Genomic DNA, 19338 nt, shown 5'->3' on the forward strand with positions numbered 1-19338 from the left:
TTCACTTTTCACACAAATAAGATACTTGGATTCCACTGAATACCTCTGTTCAGATCGAGTTAATAGAAAATTGGAGAGCTTGAGCCTGCACAGTGATGAATGCCTATAATCCTACTTGGGAGGTTGAGGCAGAGGATTGATTTAAAGTCTGAGACTTCCCTAAACAACTTAGGGAGAACCTGTCTCAAAGTAAAAAATAAAAATGGGTGGGTATATAATTCAGTGATAGAGCACTTACCTAGCATGTGCAAAGCCCTGTGTGCAATCCTATTATTGCTAAAGAAAATGGAAGGAAAGAAGTTAATTCATGGGAGAGCTTGGATCCTTTATCATGTAGCACTGAAATTTCTCAGATGAATGTACCCTAAAAAAGATAGCATAGAACATAATTCCATAGTTACAATTCCATAGTTATAATGTCCTTATTAAAACACAAAACAAAAAGAAAATGGGTTGGGTGCTCTTTACAAGCAAGTGCTTCAGGATAAGAATAACAATAATTTGAAAATCAATACTCAGCTAAATAGTGTGACTTGATAGACTGTTGGCAGGCAACTAGGGCAGGCACCTGTAGGTGGGATTCTGGAGTGGGAGCCAAGTATGAACTAGAAGTGAAATTCTGGTCTATTACAGGGCCCATACAGCAGCTTTACAAATCTAGAAAATGTATATGGTGAGTTCCATAGAGGCCAGACACAGGAAACCAGAAAAGGCTATAAATAAGCAACACAATATTCCAATATTCCACAATTCTAATTCTCCCACCCTTCCAATTCTTCATTCCTCCACAAAGCAATTAACAAACTCTTTAGAAACATAAGAAGTTTTTGTTTTCAAAGGATGCAAAATTTTATAAGCAGCTTGTAGCTCAGCTACAAGCTCTTTTTTTTTTTTTTTTGGAGGAGGGAATACTGGGAACTGAACACAGAGGTGCTTTACCAATGAGCTACATCCAGCTCCTTTTTAATTTTTATTTTTAAAATGGGGTCTCACTCAAGTTGTTGAGGGTCTTGTTAAACTGCTGAGGCTGGTCTCAAACTTGAAACCCTCTTGTCTCAGGCTCCCAAGTTGCTGGAATTATAGGTGTACACCACCACACCTGGCATCTTTTTCAGAAATGAATTACATACTCATACACACATGTATTAACATTTATTTTTTTGTTGTTGTTTGTTTGGGGTTTTTTTTGGTACTGGGGATTGAACTCAGGGGCACTCAACCACTAAGCCACATCCTGAGTCCTATTTTGTATTTTATTTAGAGACAGGGTCTCACTGAGTTGCTTAGTGCCTTACGTTTGCTGAGGCTGGCTTTGAATTTGCAAAATCCTCCAACTTCATCCTCCCAAGCTGCTGGGATTAAAGGCATGCACCACTGTACCCGACTGTATTAACATTTATAAAACATAAAGAGTCCTACAAATTAGTAAAAAAATAAAAAAAAAAAAAAGATGAAAAAAACTACAATGGACACAGAATGGCCAGGCAAAGACCACTATTATAAATGGGGGGGGGGGCCCTGTGGTTGTGGGTCAGCGGTAGAGCGCTCGCCTAGCATGTGCGAGGCCTTGGGTTCAATCCTCAGCACCACATAAAAATAAATAAAGGTATTGTGTCCAACTAAAAACTAAATATAAAAAAAAATAGTGTGGATATAAAGAAAAGGTTACCAATAAAAACTCAAAATAAAGCAACTATTATTAACCATTTCTTATCAGAGTGATGCAAAAAAAAAAAAAAAAAAAAAAAACCCACAAAAAAATAAACAAAAACCCGGAACAGAACAAAACAACAACAAAATGCTGAGAATATTTTGGTGTTGAATAAGGTTTGAAGAAATGGGACTTGATATGGTTTGTATCTGTATGTCCCAAAGGCTCATGTACTGAACTTGGTCTCCATTGCGGCAGTGTTCAGAGATGAGGCTCTTGGGAAGTGACTGGATTATGAGGGCTCTGATCTCTTAATGGATTAACCCACTGATGAATTCATCATTTGATGGCATTATTGGGAGGTGGTGGAAAATGGAGGAGATAGGTCACTGGGAGTAGCCCTGGAAAGGTATATCTTGTTTCTTGGGCCCTTCCCTTTCTCTCTGCTTTCCTGCTGCCATAAAGTAAGCAGTTCTACCAGGTCCTTCTGTCATGATGTTCTGCCTCACCTCTGTTCCAAAGCAATGGACCTGTTGACCACAGAATGAAACCTCTAATACCTTGAGCCAAAATAAATCTTTCTTCCTTTGTTTTTCCATGATGAAAAGCTGACTAACACAGGTATGCTCATATAATATTGGTGGTTGATACAGAGCTGGAATTATAGGTGTACACCACCACATAGAGCTGGAAAACAACATATAGTAGCTACCAAAATTTAAAGTGCACACACCCTTTGACCCAAGAGTCCACTTCTATTCTCTATTGTACAGAAGTACTCATATGTGTTCACAAAGATAAATGTGTGAGGATGATCTCTGAACATTAGTCACAATATTAGAAAGCTAAAGAAAACTTAAATACACATCAAGAGGAATAGTCAGATGACTGAGGAAATAGGAAACTTTTAAACCTTCCAAGACTTATTCTGGATTTTAGTTAGACTATCAGACAATCATTCAGGTAGACCCCTTCTCCCTGTTGTTTACTAACAATACTAACATCAAAGGAAACCAACCAAGTTTTGACAACTCATTTTGAAGATCAGAGGTTAGCACTTCCCTACATATATTTCCATGTATATTATGCCTGCTTGCTGTTTTGTGACAAGTATTTTCATTATTCCGTTATCTTTTACACTATCAACTTTAGCAGCAGTAAGTCATTCCACTGAACAGAAACACAATTAGCTAGTGCTGGATACCCAGATATTATCATTACATGTAATGCTATAATGAAAGTCTGTGTACTTATATTTTTTTCTAATGCCAGATTAATTCTTTTCATAGGAAGAAGTTTTAGGACTAGACTATGAAGTGAAAATATCAGAAAGCTTTTATCAGTCTGGCTCCATGTAGCTTTGTCATTTCCTATAGTGGTCAGATCCATCCAAATGGCTGTGACCCATTCAGCTGACCAGGAGAGGGCAGCATTATCCAGATTAACAGATGTAGATATCAGGTCTGGGAGTGGGGAGGAAAGCAATGATCAGATGACAAAGGCAAAGTCCACAAGGCATGCTAAGGATGGCTCCCAAGAATAAAGGCAGGCCTACATTCTTGCAAAGCAACATGGATTATTCAAACTAGCAACATCTAACACTATGTATCCTTGATTCATTTACTGGCACCATGACGGAAAACTCACCTTCCCCTAACAAGTACATATACTGGTATACTGGCCATAGTGACCATGCCTCACCTTTATCAATTTGGATCTTACCAGCAACAGAAATACCTGGAGCCCTACTCCTGGGGAGACTAAAAGAGGATGCATTAGCCTGTTGGCCTTACCTTGGCAGTTTATGTTGAAGGTAAAAATGGTAAGGGCAAGCATACTCACCTACCACAGATGTCCAAAGTCTCATCCTGTCTCCTTAGCTTTGCTTTAAACAAGTTGGGGGCAAGGAAGGAATACTATAAGGAGTAGTGAGTGAGCTGAAAGCCCAGAGCAGTTAGATTACAAGTCTAATAAAATGCAAACAGCTATTGTTGAAATGCCTCAAACAGTGTTTGAGTTAGGTCATCAACCAAGTAAGTCATCCTGAAGTAATGCGACCTAAAGTTTGAGCTATTTCCATGTTTCAGCTGTTGAGAGCTTACAGAAACACCACATCCTTATCTAGCAAAAGGCTAGAAACTATGGTCGATTTACCAGTTGTTCATCACTGTCTCTCTCTGACAGAGTAACTTCTCTATGGAATATTTATATGATCTATATCATGGCCCACATTAAAAAAATATATAATACAGCACTACAGAGGTAAGGGGGTAGTAATGTGGGAGCAGTTATTTGCCACCATTTGTGGAAGAGAAGAATGGTACCAAAATTCAAATAAATAAACCCTTTCATCTGGAAATTCTACTTCTAAAATTTTACACTATAAGATTAATGACATAAGTTAGAAAAATATTCACTGTGGCCCTGTTTGCAACATAGAATAGAAACAATCCATGTCCTCCAAAACAAAAGGGGTGGGGAAGAAAAGAGAATTAAACAAATCTTGGCATATCCATTAATGAAGCCATTAAAACTAATGAAATAGGTTTATAAACCTTATCACAGAACAGTCTAAGACAAGTGAAATGATACAAGTTACCGAATAAAAGAATATAAGTTTAATTTTTTAAAATAAATTTTTGAAAAAACTTGGAAAGTCTATAAGAATACCAGACTACCCAGGTTCAAATTTTGGCTCTGCCTCACTAAAAGTGTGACTTTATACTTAATCCTCAAACTTCAGTTTCCTCATCCATAAATGGAGATAAATAAAATCAACTTTAAAGAATTATGATAAAAATCACTTCATTAATACAATGAAATTAACGAATTTGAAAAATATGTGAATTTTGTAATAAAGCAACACAGTGTCGGATGGATATATAGCAAATGCTCAGGAACTCGGATGATTAACATCACCACCTCTAGGGAGAGGAATTAGGGATGTGACTTTGATTTACCAAGTATTGAACTTTTTTATATAAAGTTTTTTGTTTGTTTGTGGTGCTAGGATTGAACCCAGGGCCTTGTACAAAAAGCCCTCTTATCACATTCCCAGCCCGCTGAAATTTTTTCAAAACAAGTAATTTTTATAATTAAAACATATATAAAGAGAAATAAGAACATATGTCCAAAGATTTGTACATGAATGTTTATAGCAGCACTATCTATAAAAGAAAAAAACTGGAAGCAACTTAAGTGCATATCAACTAGAGAACTGATGATTTCAGGGATAATCAAACACTGATCACACTATAGGTGTACACTCTACAGATAGGGGCTTTTCCCTCCAAAGTTCACTGATTCTTTAATTTTTTAATTAATGTGCACTTAAAAAATGTGACATATTTTTTTTTCTTTCCCTTACACAGTCTGGCTAAAAGTGAGATTGTCGTGGATATACAAATCTGAAAAGCAAGATAAAATTTCCTTCTCAGTAGCTCATAAAATGCTTAGCACACAATAGGATTCAATAAAAGCTTCTTACTTCTATGAAAAATAATCAAATGCATTCTAAATGTATTCTTCACTTCATTTTACACAGAAAAAACTTGGGAGAAATAACAATAAAATTAAAACCATTTTGCACACAATTTTGGGGAAAGAAGGAAGAAAGATGGTTAATTTCTGATAATCATTTTGCTAAATATAAAAGGCTACATTGCACCTGCCACCTCTAAAGGTATCCTAGCACTAGGAAAGCAACTACAAGAGCAAGAAAATCTTAGCACAACCAACCAATATTTTCCCATAGCTTTCTCTAGTCTACAATGACTAGTTTAGAAAGCTGCAGCAGGAAAGAACTGGTTCTGTGTGGAAAATCCTGAATCTTTGACACTAACTTGGGTCAACAATATAGTCCCACTTTCCAAATGGGGGGAAAGGTTGCGGAAGGCAGAACAGCAGTTTCCTTGATATTTTCTATTGATGACTGTTGAAAAGATCAGGGTTCTGACACTGTTAATGCAAACAGTTTGTGTGTCTGATGCACATTGAGGCAATTTTACCTAATTACATTCTCCGAGGTGAAAGGCCTTTAAAATAACTAGAAAACATGTAAATTGAGTAAATTATAAATCCTACGCTATACTTAAAATTTTTCTTTTCAAATCTCATATTTTTCAGGTTTTGGGTTCCTACAGAAGATAAAGCTTATCAGGAAATATACAGACACACATACCACAGACAGGATTTTGCGTTTCTGAGTAGAACAAGAAAAGCCCTGGGAAACCTGAGAAAAAAATCAGGAAACTAACCTCAACCCTGGCTTTTGGGCTAACTGACCTTCTCACAAAGGGCAGAATGTACAATTCAAGCAGGTTCAAATTTAAAATGAGATAAAGAAATGAAGCTTAGAAAACAATTCCATAAACTAATGGTTGTTGGGATCCCTCAGAAAACTAAAAATGAAATAAAACTACAGAATCATAAGAAGGGCATTATGAGCTGGACATGGTTAATCCCAGCTACTCAGAAGAGGCTGAGGCAGAAGGATCACAAGTTGGAGTCCAGTGTGGGAAACTTAGCAGACCCTCTCAAAATAAAAAATGAAAAGAGCTGCCATTTCTACAGGTGTCCCAGCACCAGGCAAGCAACTGGAAGAGCAAGAAAATCTTGGCACAACTAACTGATATTTTCCTATAGCTCAGTGGTAGAGTACACCTGGGTTCTGGGTTCCTTAGTACCTCCTTCTCCACTGCCACAGAAAACAAAAGATGAAGGTTGGGGTGGGCTATGAACCCAGCATCAGGCAGAGGACACTTCTAAATGTCCAGAAATGTTTCTCTCTACAGTGGGCCAAGTAAGAAGTCTGTCTCTGTAGTGGGTGGCAGGATTCTCTGTCATATCTGCCAGTCCTCGGCAGAAGTTGTGGCATGGCAAGAAAAAGATTTCCTCTCCATGCTACTAGAGATTGAACCCTGGGGAGCTTTACCATTAAGCCACATCCCCAGCCCTTTTTATTTTTTTATTTTGAGACAGGGTTTTGCTAAATCATAAAAGCTGAACTTGCAATCTTTCTCCCTCAGCTTCCTAAGTCACTGGGATTATGAGTGTGCACCACATCACAGAGCAAGAGAAAATATCTGTTAAAAGGAAGTAAGGTGAAGAACGGTAGGGATGTGATGGCAAGGTATCAACAAACTCATCTATGGTCAGTTTTGAGCATTAGAGGGGTGAGGACAGGCAGTTCAGGCAAGCCAAGAGCTAGGAAAGAAAGGTAATTCCTTCCAGGGAATTAATAATAATCTATACCTTGGGAGTCCAATTATTTAGAATGTTAATACTCTGTTTTACAATTTCTCCTTCCTACCCCTTGAACATTGAGTAAGGAAAATCTGGTTTAACAACTCTAGCCCAGGCTGGGGATGTGGCTCAAGCAGTAACGCGCTTGCCTGGCATGCGCGGGGCGCTGGGTTCGGTCCTCAGCACCACATAATAAAATAAAATAAAGATGTTGTGTCCACCGAAAACTGAAAAATAAATATTAAAAAAAAAAACTCTAGCCCTATCTCAGCTATACTGTGGTTTCTTCTTCTTTTTTAAAATATTTTTTTAGTTGTCGATGTACCTTTACTTATTTATATACTTATATGCAGTGCTGAGAATCGAACCCAGGGTCTCACACATGTTAGTCAAGCACTTTACCATTGAGGCACAACCTTAGCCCCTGTACTGTGGTTTCTTAAGGGGGAAAAAAAAAAAAAAACATTTATCTCTGCTTAGATCAGAGAGTTAAAGAAGAATGGATGTCTAACTTCCCACTGATGCCTGTCTGGTAGACAGTATAAGCCTCTTCATCTCCCACACACTTTATCTTCTATTCTTATTGGGCCCTTACTTTGTGCCTGGCACCAGTACTAAATGCATTATGTCTATCATCCCACAACAATCTCATAAGAAATTTGGAAGTTTATTGTCCCCATTTTAGAGAGAAATTGAGGCTCAGAAGGATTAGGTGAGTTGCCCAAGATCTAATAGTTAATAAAGGGCAGGGTTAGAACATGAATCCACATGACATATGAATGTCTGAATACTAAGGCACAAACACTTAAATATATGCTATACTGGTAGCAACAGTTATTAAGAGACTTCAATGACATGGTGACTTACAGGGAATAATCTAATCTTCCCTTTGTAAAAATTTCCTTCCAGGGAAATGAAGGAAGTTCTATTTTTCTTTAGAGCTGTGGCATTTCCTTATACATGGTGGCAGCAGTGGGATCACAGTCAAAGGTCAGCTAGGCTAGCAAATCGAAATATTACATTTTCTAACCTTCTTTGGATCAATTTTCTAATACCAAGCTGAATACTGATAAGACTAATATTTTATTCTTCTCTGAATAGGCAACATCTAGCTACTCCAAGTAGTTTCATATTAGGTATCTTTTCTTCTAAAACCCCTGTTGGTATTATGTTCCTGCCCAACTGGAGTAGGGACTGGAAGCTGGGATAGGACCATCCTGACATTCCTAGGAGACACACTGACTACTTTCACAGGTCCATCAGGCTGTTTCCCAAAAGCTGAATTGAAGAAAATAGGTCTCTTGAAACAATTATAATCCACAAAACACATGAAACTCTTTCAAATATCAAATATTATTCCATCAAAATTTATGATTTGAGCCTCTCCACAGGTTTAGTCTCTGCAGTTTGCTCAGTGCTGTGGGTTTTGCTCCAGATCCGTCACATTGCATTAGTGCCCTTCCTCCTCACTGCCTCAGAAATAACAGCCTTGAACATGGCAGCACAATCCATTTGTCCTGCTCTAATTACTTTTTGACATTACTTTTTCGGTTGCTAACTTGCCTTCCCCCCTCCACTTTTTTTTTTTTTCTTTTAACCACAGGGTATCATTAAAGTCATCTGAAAACAAAATCTTTAGATTCTGCCAATATATATTTGGTTGACTTTCTATCACAAAATGGTTTTGAGGAGGAGTATAATATTAGTTACAAGAAAGGTGAGAAGGCACTCAAACTATCTCCAGAATTCCCCTGATGCCACGAGAGGATGTACCAGGGGGAAATGCCTGGGATTAAAGTTATAGGACTGGGCATGTTGTAACTGCTACTCACTACCTATGAGACCTTGAGCAAGTCTCCTAATCTAGATATTAGTATTCTCTCTGGACTAATGGGGTTATAGCTCTACTCTGATTATCTCAGAGAGCTACTGTGATGATCAGCTGAGATAATGCTTGTGAAAATACAGTAGAAAGAGCTAACCATTACTGTGATCATTAAAAGGCATAAAAATGATGGTCTGTGATCTGGAATCTCTAGGCTTTCTGTTCTTAATTAAATCTAGTGTTAAAGTTAATTTTGTGTGTCAGTTTAGCTAGGCAACAAGTTTCCCTGATATTTGGTCAAGCATTATTCTGGGTGAAGGCATTTTTGAATAAGATTAACATTTGTATCACTGGACTTTTGAGTAAAACAGATTGCCCTCCATAATGTGGGTGGGTCTCATCTAATCACAGTTGTCTGTACCAAAAAGAACAAACAAAAATCAGGTTCCCTCATATAACAGAGAACTCTCTAGCATACTGCCTTTGGACTCAAACTGGAACATCAGCTCTCCTGGGTGTCTGGCCTATAAGCTTTCAGATTATAACTGCAGCCCTGGCTCTCCAACTGCTAATACTAATGACAGATTTTGGATTTGTCAGCCTCCATAATCATAAGAGCCAATTCCTTATAAAAAAATCTCTATCCACCCATAAATCCATCCTTCCATCATACTGAGTTCTGTTTCTCTGGAAAAGATCTAATTTTGTTTAGAATTCACAATGATCATCCTATTGTATATAGTAAGGGTCAGAAACATCAGGGATAAATTAAATCCAGAGGTTTACCTTCAGAGCTCTTTTTTGTTCCAGCATGGCAGATCCTGATTTACAAATTATATATATATTCTCTAAAGTCACTTTTAAGCCAGCTGCCTAGAATTTTAGAAAGCCTTTTCATAATAATAAAGTGGAGCTTAAGGACAAATGATTATTTTGAAGCTATCCTTACAGAAGGTGATTAATACATATTTTATGGATTAAGGGGATGAATGCATGTGTGTATGCATGTGTGTATGCATGTGTGTGTGCACGTGCACATGTGTGCATGGTTCCTTTATTTAGAAAAATACTTCTGGGGGCTGGAGTTGTGGCTCAGCATTAGAGTGCTCGCCTAGCATGTGCGAGGCACTGGGTTGAATCCTTCTCACCACAATAAATAAGTAGATTAGATAGATAGATAGATAGATAGATAGATAGATAGATAGATAGATAGATAGATAGATAGATAAAATGACAATGGAGATGATCTAACAAAAAAGAAAAATGCTTCTGGAGGAAAAGAATACAAGATTTATTGAGCAATTCACAAATGCTAAGCACTGTAATGGATGTTCTGCATATATTTTTTCCCAGTTAGCATCTGTAAAACAAAGACTATGTTTTTTATTTATGAAAATGAAGAAACAGAGCTGAGAAATTAGATGTTTTAGCCTGCGGTTACTAACTAGAATATGGTACAGCTGGGATCTGAACCAAGATCTGACTCCAGTGACTGTCTCTGTCTCTGACTACAGAATAACCATATATTAAGTAACCTCTACTCTTGTTTTTAAAAGAAAAGGGAATGATGTACTATATGTTGTGTCTTTTTCCCTTCCTCCACTCACTCTTACATGCAGAATGGCAAAAAGCTCATAAGGCAGAAATCAAGAAGGACTGGGTCACAGCAGTTTTTGGAAATAGGTTGAGGGGTTTTCAGAAGAATGACAGAGTAAGAAGTTCTATTCCAGCAAAAGTTTGGATTAAAGAACAAATTAGCAGGGCTGGGGTTATGGCTCAGCAGTAGAGCACTCACCTCGCATGTGCAAAGCCCTGGGTTCGATCCTCAGCACCACATAAAAATAAATAATTTTTTTTAAAAACAGAAAAGAAATACAGATTTTTTTAAAAAAGGGACAAGTTAGCAAAGGAGAACGAGCAGATTTATTTATTTATTTAGGACAGCAATAGAAAGTGTAGTGGTTCCGATGAACGAAATATAGATGGGGAAAAGATGGTTGTATAGAGATTAGAAGGGCCAATGCTCAGCTCAGCCAGAGTTTTGTTTTACAATGCTGGGAGTTAAAACCAGGGCTTTGGCATGCTAGACAAGTCTCTGACCACTGAGGTATAGTCCCAGACCTTTGGCCATTGTTTTTTTGTTTTTGTGGGGGTGGTGATAGGGATTAGAACCCAGGGCCTTATGCACAAAAGGCAAGCACTCTACCAACTGAGCTATATCCCCAGCCCCTAGACGCATTGCTTTTAATACTAACAAGACAGCACATCCTCTCTGTGCTGACCATCTCAACTGCAAGTGACAAGTCAAACCAAAACCATGCCAAAGAGGCCTCTGTCCCCTGCAAGTACTTTCCTTTTCCCATCCCAGATGGCCTTTCAGGATCCATCCTTAATTTACATACTTCCTGCCACAAATGTGCAGAGTTACAAAGGGAAACTAATTTTACGTTTTCTACTGAATTTCTTCATTTGTTTGTTTTGTGTGTGGAACTAGGGGTTTAACCCAGTGGTGCTCAAACACTGAGTTACATCCCCAATCCCCTACTCTTTTTAAGTCTTGTAGACAGGGTCTCACTAAATTGCCCAGGCTGGCCTTGAACTTGTGATCCTTCTGCCTCAGGCTCCCAAGTCACTAGGATTAATGGTATGTGTTACCATGTCTGCATGCATTTTCTACTATTGTACAGAGTCTACAATCAAGGACAGAAACCTGCAGAATGATCAATAATGAAACAAGAATTGTTTGTTAGTAAGCCAATTAAACTCAATTTTAGCTATATTAAAATAGCCAAGTAGAAACCAGTTGTATAATGAGAAAGTATTTTCCTAACAAAGTGTGACAGAAGTTTATTTAAATAAAATTGCTGTTGGAATTACATCACTGGTAAAATGTCGAAATTCAAGTAGTTTCAAAACATATTTCTTCATCTTGATCATTTAAAAGTAATCCACTTAAGACCATGACTTCAGAAAAACTTTGGGAGGTATCATTAACCCCAATTTACTAGTGAAAAAATTGAAGCTCAGAAAATGAAAGTGTCAAATGTCCACATGGGCAGAGGTAGGACCTGACTCTCTAAATTTTTAGTGTGTTTTTCCTTTTTCAAGGCCACTTCCCTAAGCTATCAAAGTTCTATTAGGCCTCTTACTCTCCTGAGATGTCCTGCTTCTTTTAACTTCTAATACTTCCTGAGAGAATGGGAGAGTTTTTCCCTGCAGTTTTAACACATCATTTTTTGTATAATGTGGGATAAACACTGTAGTTGTAGCTTCTTAGTCATTCCAACTTGAAGAACAACAAAATCATGCCTGCTAAGTTTGAAATCACTTGCATGTGTTTTCAAAATAGTCATTGACACAGGTAGGAACTAACGTCCACTGACAATTTTTCCTCCAACTTTTAGGGCAATTTTATCTCACTATGGTTATTTGAAATTAAATTGTAAAATGCTTTGTGAACAAAAGGCAAGAACCTTCCCCAATGAACAGTTGGTGATGCTAAAGTAGTAATTCATGTTTTACAAATTATTTTGTTCATGCAATCAAGACAAAGTAATAGAATCTTTAAAATGATATTTCTAGATTAAAATGAATACTTTTGAACATAGCCATGTGAGTTCTATTTTATCATTGTATCATTTAATTAAAAAAAAAATTTTTTTTTTTTTGGCAGTACTAAGGATTGAATCCAGAGTCTCATACTTGCTAGGCAAGTATTCTCAAAACTGAGCTACATCCCTAGCACCTCCCCTGCTTTTTTTTCCTATTTTGAGACAGAGTTCTCACTATTGTTGCCCAGGCTGTCCTCCAGCTTGTGATACTCCTGCCTCAGCCTCTTGTGTAGCTGGGATTACAAGCACCTGCCATCCCGCATGGCTCAAGAATTCTATTTTACAATAGAATGCCTAGAATTTAACTCCTCAAAACAATAATTAGAATTACTACATCTTAAAAACTTACCCATTCCAGTTCCTCCAAACAGCTTCTTAAAAACCAATAGTGAAAAGGATGAATTCTAACATCGAACAGTCTCAGTTCCTATTCTTGCTCTACTATTTCATATTTTTAATGCTTGGGCAATCAGCTAAATTGCTAGGAGTCTTAGTTTTCTCATATAAAATGGAGACATCATCCTTAAGCTTTCTCTTGTTATTGTCAGCAATAAAGGAAATGAACCAGAATCAGGCAAGTTCAGATTCAGAGACATAAATGGTGTTTGAGAAATGCAGCTGATCAATGAATGTTTGTTATGAATCAGTTTTAAAGCTCTATATAGAATATGTCTATTATACCTCCCCTGACCCAGAGAGGGAAATGAAGATTAGTGATATGAAATAAGTAAGGAAAAATATATTTATACTTCTAGAATTTTTAGTTTAATATTTATATTTCCTGAATTAGTTAGAATATGGTTATAACACAAAGTTTACTTTGAGATGAAATATTTGGATATAAGGATCTATATCAGTGATTAAGTATAAGTGATTCTTTTCTTTTTAATCTACATATTAGTCTCCCAAGTTGCTACAAAGAAAAAAATATATTCTATGCAGTTTTCATTTCTGCAATATAGCTTCAAAAGAAATGAAACTATTCTGTAATCCCATAGATCAAGCCTAAAATGGAATCTTGGGTTTAGCTGTCAAGATGTATGCATTGTAGAGAGAATGGGGCCAAGAATCCTCCTCCAAAGACCACTGCAACTTTTCTGGCCATGTGCTCCCATAAAGATGAAAAATTCAGATCTATTCAATTCTAGCAGCTACCACTTACTTTTTGAGCTAGTACAAGAATTTGGGATCCTGAAGGTTTGTGAGATCTCTTCTGAAATTTTCCTAAATTTGCAACATGCTTTTCCTAATCAGTTCATAACAGAAAGGTCACACATGATACTCTGGATACATACTGGCTGAACCTGGAGAAGAGCTTAGCTGACTCTAATACCTCTGCAAAGCTGATAGACTCAAAGAAAAACAATCATACTGAGTTTGCAGGGAAATGTTGGGAATCAAAATAATTTATCAGCCATTTTTAGTACCTATCTCTCCTTCCCCAGTAAATAGAGGCATCAGTAGGTAAAAAGTGACATAGTAGAAAATGTAAAAGAAACAAAACATAGTGTCAGAGCTTTGTACTCTGTGCCATAGCTCATAAACTAATAAGGGACACAGGTTTGGTAAACTAACAATGTCATGCAGGAACACTAGATCTGGTGTGGGATGTTTCTCCCACATGATTATAGCCTTATTCTTTCTTAAATGTCAGACTCACTGTACTTTGTTGAGGCAATCTACTCTATGAGGGTAAAAATTTAATAATTAATTAAATTAAAGATTTATGGGTCCCTACGAGCTCCAGGCTGAAGATTCAGTGGCAAACAAGACTGGCATGGTCTCTATCCTTACGGACTCCCAATCTAGTAGAAAGAACAAAAATTATGCAATTATATAAAAATATTTGATTATAATTATGAAAACTATGACCAAGTACAGGAGGCACATGTAATAATAAAGAGCCTAAGCTGGCACAGAAGAGCTAGGTAAACATTTAGGCAAAGGATTATGAGGAGGGTGGGAATAGGTTAAACTATGTACAGAAAAGAATAAAACACATGATTCCTTCTTAAAAATATATTCTGACTTTTTCTGTTCCCTCATGCTCAGGGAACCTTGTACTTCTCAGCACTACTAAGCTGCTTTCACTGCAGTGTGACAACCAGTTTATAAATGTGTTTCCCTACTAGATTGCAAACTCTTCGAGAATAGGGCTTTATCCAATCTATTTCTGTGCCCCTAGGCCTAGCATTGAACTAGATATTGAGCAGGCCTGAGAAAATGGTAGTTACCGTCATTATGACTACTGTTCTTTAGAGTGGTCATTGGACAAATTATCTAAGTCTTTTTCTGTTGACTGAGCTTTCCTACTTGGTAGAGAAAACATGAAATGAGTTCCAGGAACAAATAACCTACCACTAATCCCAACACGTGCCACTGCTCTTGGTTCCTTTGTTGTGATGAATTTTTCTTGTTTACATGGCTGACACAGAGCTGTCTTTCACACTCTGCTCTGGTTATTTCAAATGTAAAATAATAAGCCAAGAACAGCAATGCCTTAAAAGGCAGTGATATGAAGATCACAGGGTAGAGAAGGGGGAGGGTAAAGAGAATTAGGGCACAGCTGTAGTATTCTGTAGGCTAGGACATAGACTCAATGTGTCACAGAAAATTAAATCAGAAGCTGAATGTAATTCCCAGTCTTCCTGCATAAACATAAACAGGAGCCCTAGTACTATCACTGGCCACATTGGAGCCATACTATGTCTTCATTGACATTCAGTTCTAAGCCCCACAATCATCCTAAATTGAGAAAGCAAGATCGCTGCTCCAGCAGGCCAAATTCTACAAAGCTCCAATTGCCCCAGACAGAAAAAAAAGAGGATGCCAACTGCTAAATCCACTTCAATAGCTAGGGGAGGATTAAAGAAACTGTACACATGGTGATGTCCAAATCTAAGCAATGAGATTAATCTCCATGTGGATTGCCTATACCTCAGAGAGGATTTTTTTATAATTATTAAAAGCTTTCATTATTTATTTTCACTGTAGCTATATGTTGAGAAAATTTACTTTCAGAATGCACTGTCAAAGGAATTTTTTTTATTTTGAATGTTTTTGCAATATGGGTATAGCCTTTGACTTAACATATTTTTGTCTCCTACCTTGAGTTTTTGGAATGAATCAGGTCATCAATCAGAGGATAATAATCTGGATTATATTTGCACAGAGTGAGGTCTCATTGCAAAAAACACATAGCATTTTTATCAAATTAAATGGAAAAACAGTTATGGATGTTTAATAAGGAAAAGCTGGGCTACAGAAAATACCAAAGCAGTTATAATAGCAAAGTTTAAGACAATTTCATTTCTTTTTTTTTTTAATGGACGCAATACCTTTATTTTGTTTATCTATTTTTATGTGGTGTTGAGGATCAAACGTAGTGCCTCGCATGTGTGAGGAAAGCTCTCTACTGCTGAACCACAGCCTCAGCCCCCAATTTCATTTCTTAAATGGCATATGCATAGGAAAAAAAATTCAACATTAGTCTTCTTTAGATGGTAAAGCTACATGTGATTTAAATTTTTTTCCTCTTAAATCTTAATTTTTCAGCCATGAAATATGTTACCTTGTGATTTAAAGAGCCAATACATTGGGCTAGGGGTTTAATTCACTGGTAGACTGTTTGCCTAGCACACATGAAATCTTGGATTCAATGTTCAGCAATGCAGGGAGAAAATTTAAAAAGCTAACCCCCCACACCCCACCCCCCACCGCCAACCTTTCTTCCTTCCTTTATATACTGTGGTATTTACTGGGGATTTAGCCCAAGAACATTTTACCACTGAGCTATGTCTCCAGTCCTTTTTTATTTTACTTGGAAACAGGGAACTACTAAGTTTCTAAGGGTCTTACTAAGGTATTAAGGCTGGCCTAGAATTTGAGACAGTCCTGCCTTGACCATTTTGACCAATGCATGATGAGACATTATCCACTATCACAAGGAATAGTTTCACTGCCCCCAAAATCCTATGTTCTGCCTATTCATCCCTCCCTTCTCATTAACCCCTGATATTTTTATTGTCTTCATAATCTTGCTTTATTCAGAAATATAATTGGAATAATGCAGTACATAGTCTTTCAGGTTGGCTTCTTTCACCTAGAAATATGCATTTAAATTTTCTCGATTTATCATTTCTTTTTAGCATTGAGTAATATTCCATTGTCTAGATATATAACAGTTTATTTATCTACTCACCCACTAAACAACATCTTGGTTGCATCCACGTTTGGGCAATTATGAAAAAAGCTACTCTTAATCATCTGTATGCACAGGTTTCTGTGTTGACATGTTTTTAATTTACTCAGGTAAGTACCAAGAGCTTACTTGTCTGAATATATGTTAAGAATATGTTTAGTACTGATGGAAACTGCCAAACCATCTTCCAAAGTGCATTCCCACCATCAGCAAATGAAAGTTCACATTGTTGCACATCCTCACCAACATTTGGTATCAGTTTTATGAGTTTTGGTCATTCTAATAGGTGTGGAGCAGTATCTCACTGTTAATTCACTGCATACTTCCCTAATAATATATGATGTAGAGAATCTTTGCATATGCTTTTTTGCCTCCTGCATTATCTTCTTTGTTGAGGTTTGTTAAGGTCTTTGGCCCATTTTTAAAATCAGATTGTTGAGTTCACACATTCCACATATATTTTCAATAATTGTCCTTCATCATATGTTATTTGCAAACATTTTCTTCCGGTCTTTGGCCTGTTTTTTCATTCTCTTGCTGATATCTTTGGAAGAGGAGAAAATTTTAAGGAACTCTACAATTCTTTCTTTCATGTGTCCTGCCTTTGGTGTTATATCTAAAAAGTCATGTTGTCAAACCCAAGGCCATCTAGGTTTTCTCCTTTCTTCTTCTAGGAGTTAACAGTTTTTTCATTTAACATTTAAGCCTGTAACCCATTTTAAGTTAATTTCTGGGATGGGTGTAAGGTCTGTGTCTAGATTCACTTTTTTCGCATATAGATATCTAGTTGTTTCTGTGAAAGCTCTTAATTCAGTGAAATAAATAGAGATTTCTTATAACTAAATACAAAATACAAGAATTAGTATAACACTTGTCTTTAAGGAGCTAACCCTCTAAAAAAGGGAGCTATAAGTGTACAAGTGTCACACAGGTAAAAAGTAGTAAGTGCTAGAAGAGTAGTGATAATAGCTAAGTGAGCTTTTATAATGCGCCAGATCTAGTCTAGCTGTTTTACCTATGTTTTCTCCATATTAATCCTTAAACAACCCCTATAGAACAATTACCACTATATTTCTAGATGTGAAACATAAGCATATATGATGGCTAGGTTATTTGCTGACTTTATATAACTAGTTAACTGTGGAGCCAAGATTTAAATCCAAGAATTCTACCTCTATAGCTCATATTATTAACAGATGTAGAAGCATGAATTAAAGAACTGAAGAAGGACTTGTGGTGTAGCTCAGTGGTAGAACACCTACCTACCATGCACAAAACACACACACACACACACACACACAAATCTTAACTGGGTGCAGTGCACTTGTCCACACACTCAGCTATTTAAGAGGCTGAGGCAAAGAGAATCACTAAGTTTGAGGCCAGCTTGGGCAACTTAGCAAGATTCTGTCTCAAACAATAAAAAGGGCTGGAAGTGAAGCTCACTGTTAAAGCACTGCTGGGTTCAACCTTCAGTATTACAGGAAAGAAGGAAGGAATAAAGCAAGGAAGGGAAGGAGAGAAGAAAGGGGAGAAAATAATACAGTAACGATAATGGACTCACTAACATTCACTGAGCCCTTAGAGCATGCCAGGCCCAACGCTAAGCATTTTACATGTAAGCTCTTACTGAATCCTCCCAGCTCTCTATGAGCTAGATACCATCCCAATTTTACAGATGAGGCAAAAGACTAAATGAGGCTGGAATCTTTACTCAAGGTCTCACAGCTAGCTATCAGAAGAACCAGATTTCAAACTAAGCCCTATCAGCAGTGTTAGCACATGCTCTTCATCTCTACTCTGACTCACTGGCAAACAGCAGTGCACAGGCCGGGTCCTGAAGACTAAATAGAGTACAGTTGACCAAATAGCTGACCATGAGATAAGTAGGATTCCAGACAAAAGAACAGCATGTAAAAAGGATTACATGAGAGAAGTCTAGAGTCTTAAAAAAAAAAAAAAAGGTGGGTAATATAATTGATATATAAATATCCAATTTTTTATACACACCTTCCCCCAACTCCCTCATTCTCCCTCTCATACAACATACATCCACACACACACACTATATTAAATAAAAATAGGATCATTCTACTTTGTGATTCCTGGGTGCTGTCATGGGCTAGATTTTCACTTTACGTTCCATTAAGAATAACATTTTAAATTAAAATAGCAGCATATGCATATCACAAAATATTTGCAAATGTAAATAATTAAAAAAAAAGTAAATAAAGTATATCTCAAAAACTTTGCAGAAAATTGTGAAAAACTAATTGGGAAGGTAGGTCAAGGACTGACTGCAGTGTCCTTGGTCTTGAATTCCAGGTTGGAGAACCAAAGCTACACTCTGTACGCTGGAAGGTGCGAGCAGAGGGCAGCATAATGAATGTCTTATGCCATGCCTAAGACAGAATTAAATGGAAAGACGCTGGGTACAGTGGCACATACCTGTAATCTGAGCCACTCAGAAGGCTAAGGAAGGAGGACTGCAAGTTGGAATCTAGTCTGGGCAACTTAGCAATACCCTATCTCAAAATTTAAAAAAATAAAAATAAAAAAGGGCTAGGGTTATAGCTCAGTAGTAGAGTCCTTCCCCAGCATATGCAAGGCTCTGGCTTCAAACCACAGCTCTGGAAGGGGGAGGGGGGAAGTAACAGCCAGAGGCAAGGAAATCAGGAGGGAGCCCATTGTACCAGTCCAGGAAAAAGGTAAAGAATAAAGGGCTAGCAAGAAAATAAAAACTGTTTGCACTTGGCTCCATCACTTATTAGTTGCATGACTTTGAATGAGTTACTTAATCCTTTTA

General features: G+C 37.2%; 1 protein-coding gene across 4 annotated transcripts in view; it reads right to left on the reverse strand.

Moving 5' to 3' along the window:
* Nr6a1 (nuclear receptor subfamily 6 group A member 1) overlaps nucleotides 1-19338 on the reverse strand; it is a 211325-nt gene that overhangs the window by 75515 nt on the left and 116472 nt on the right. The gene's annotated exons all lie outside the window — the stretch shown is intronic.

This window comes from Marmota monax, unplaced genomic scaffold (genome assembly GCF_021218885.2).
Source record: "Marmota monax isolate L192 unplaced genomic scaffold, Marmota_monax_Labrador192_F-V1.1 WCK01_AAM20220418_F8-fsc00020, whole genome shotgun sequence".
Lineage (NCBI taxonomy): Eukaryota > Metazoa > Chordata > Mammalia > Rodentia > Sciuridae > Marmota > Marmota monax.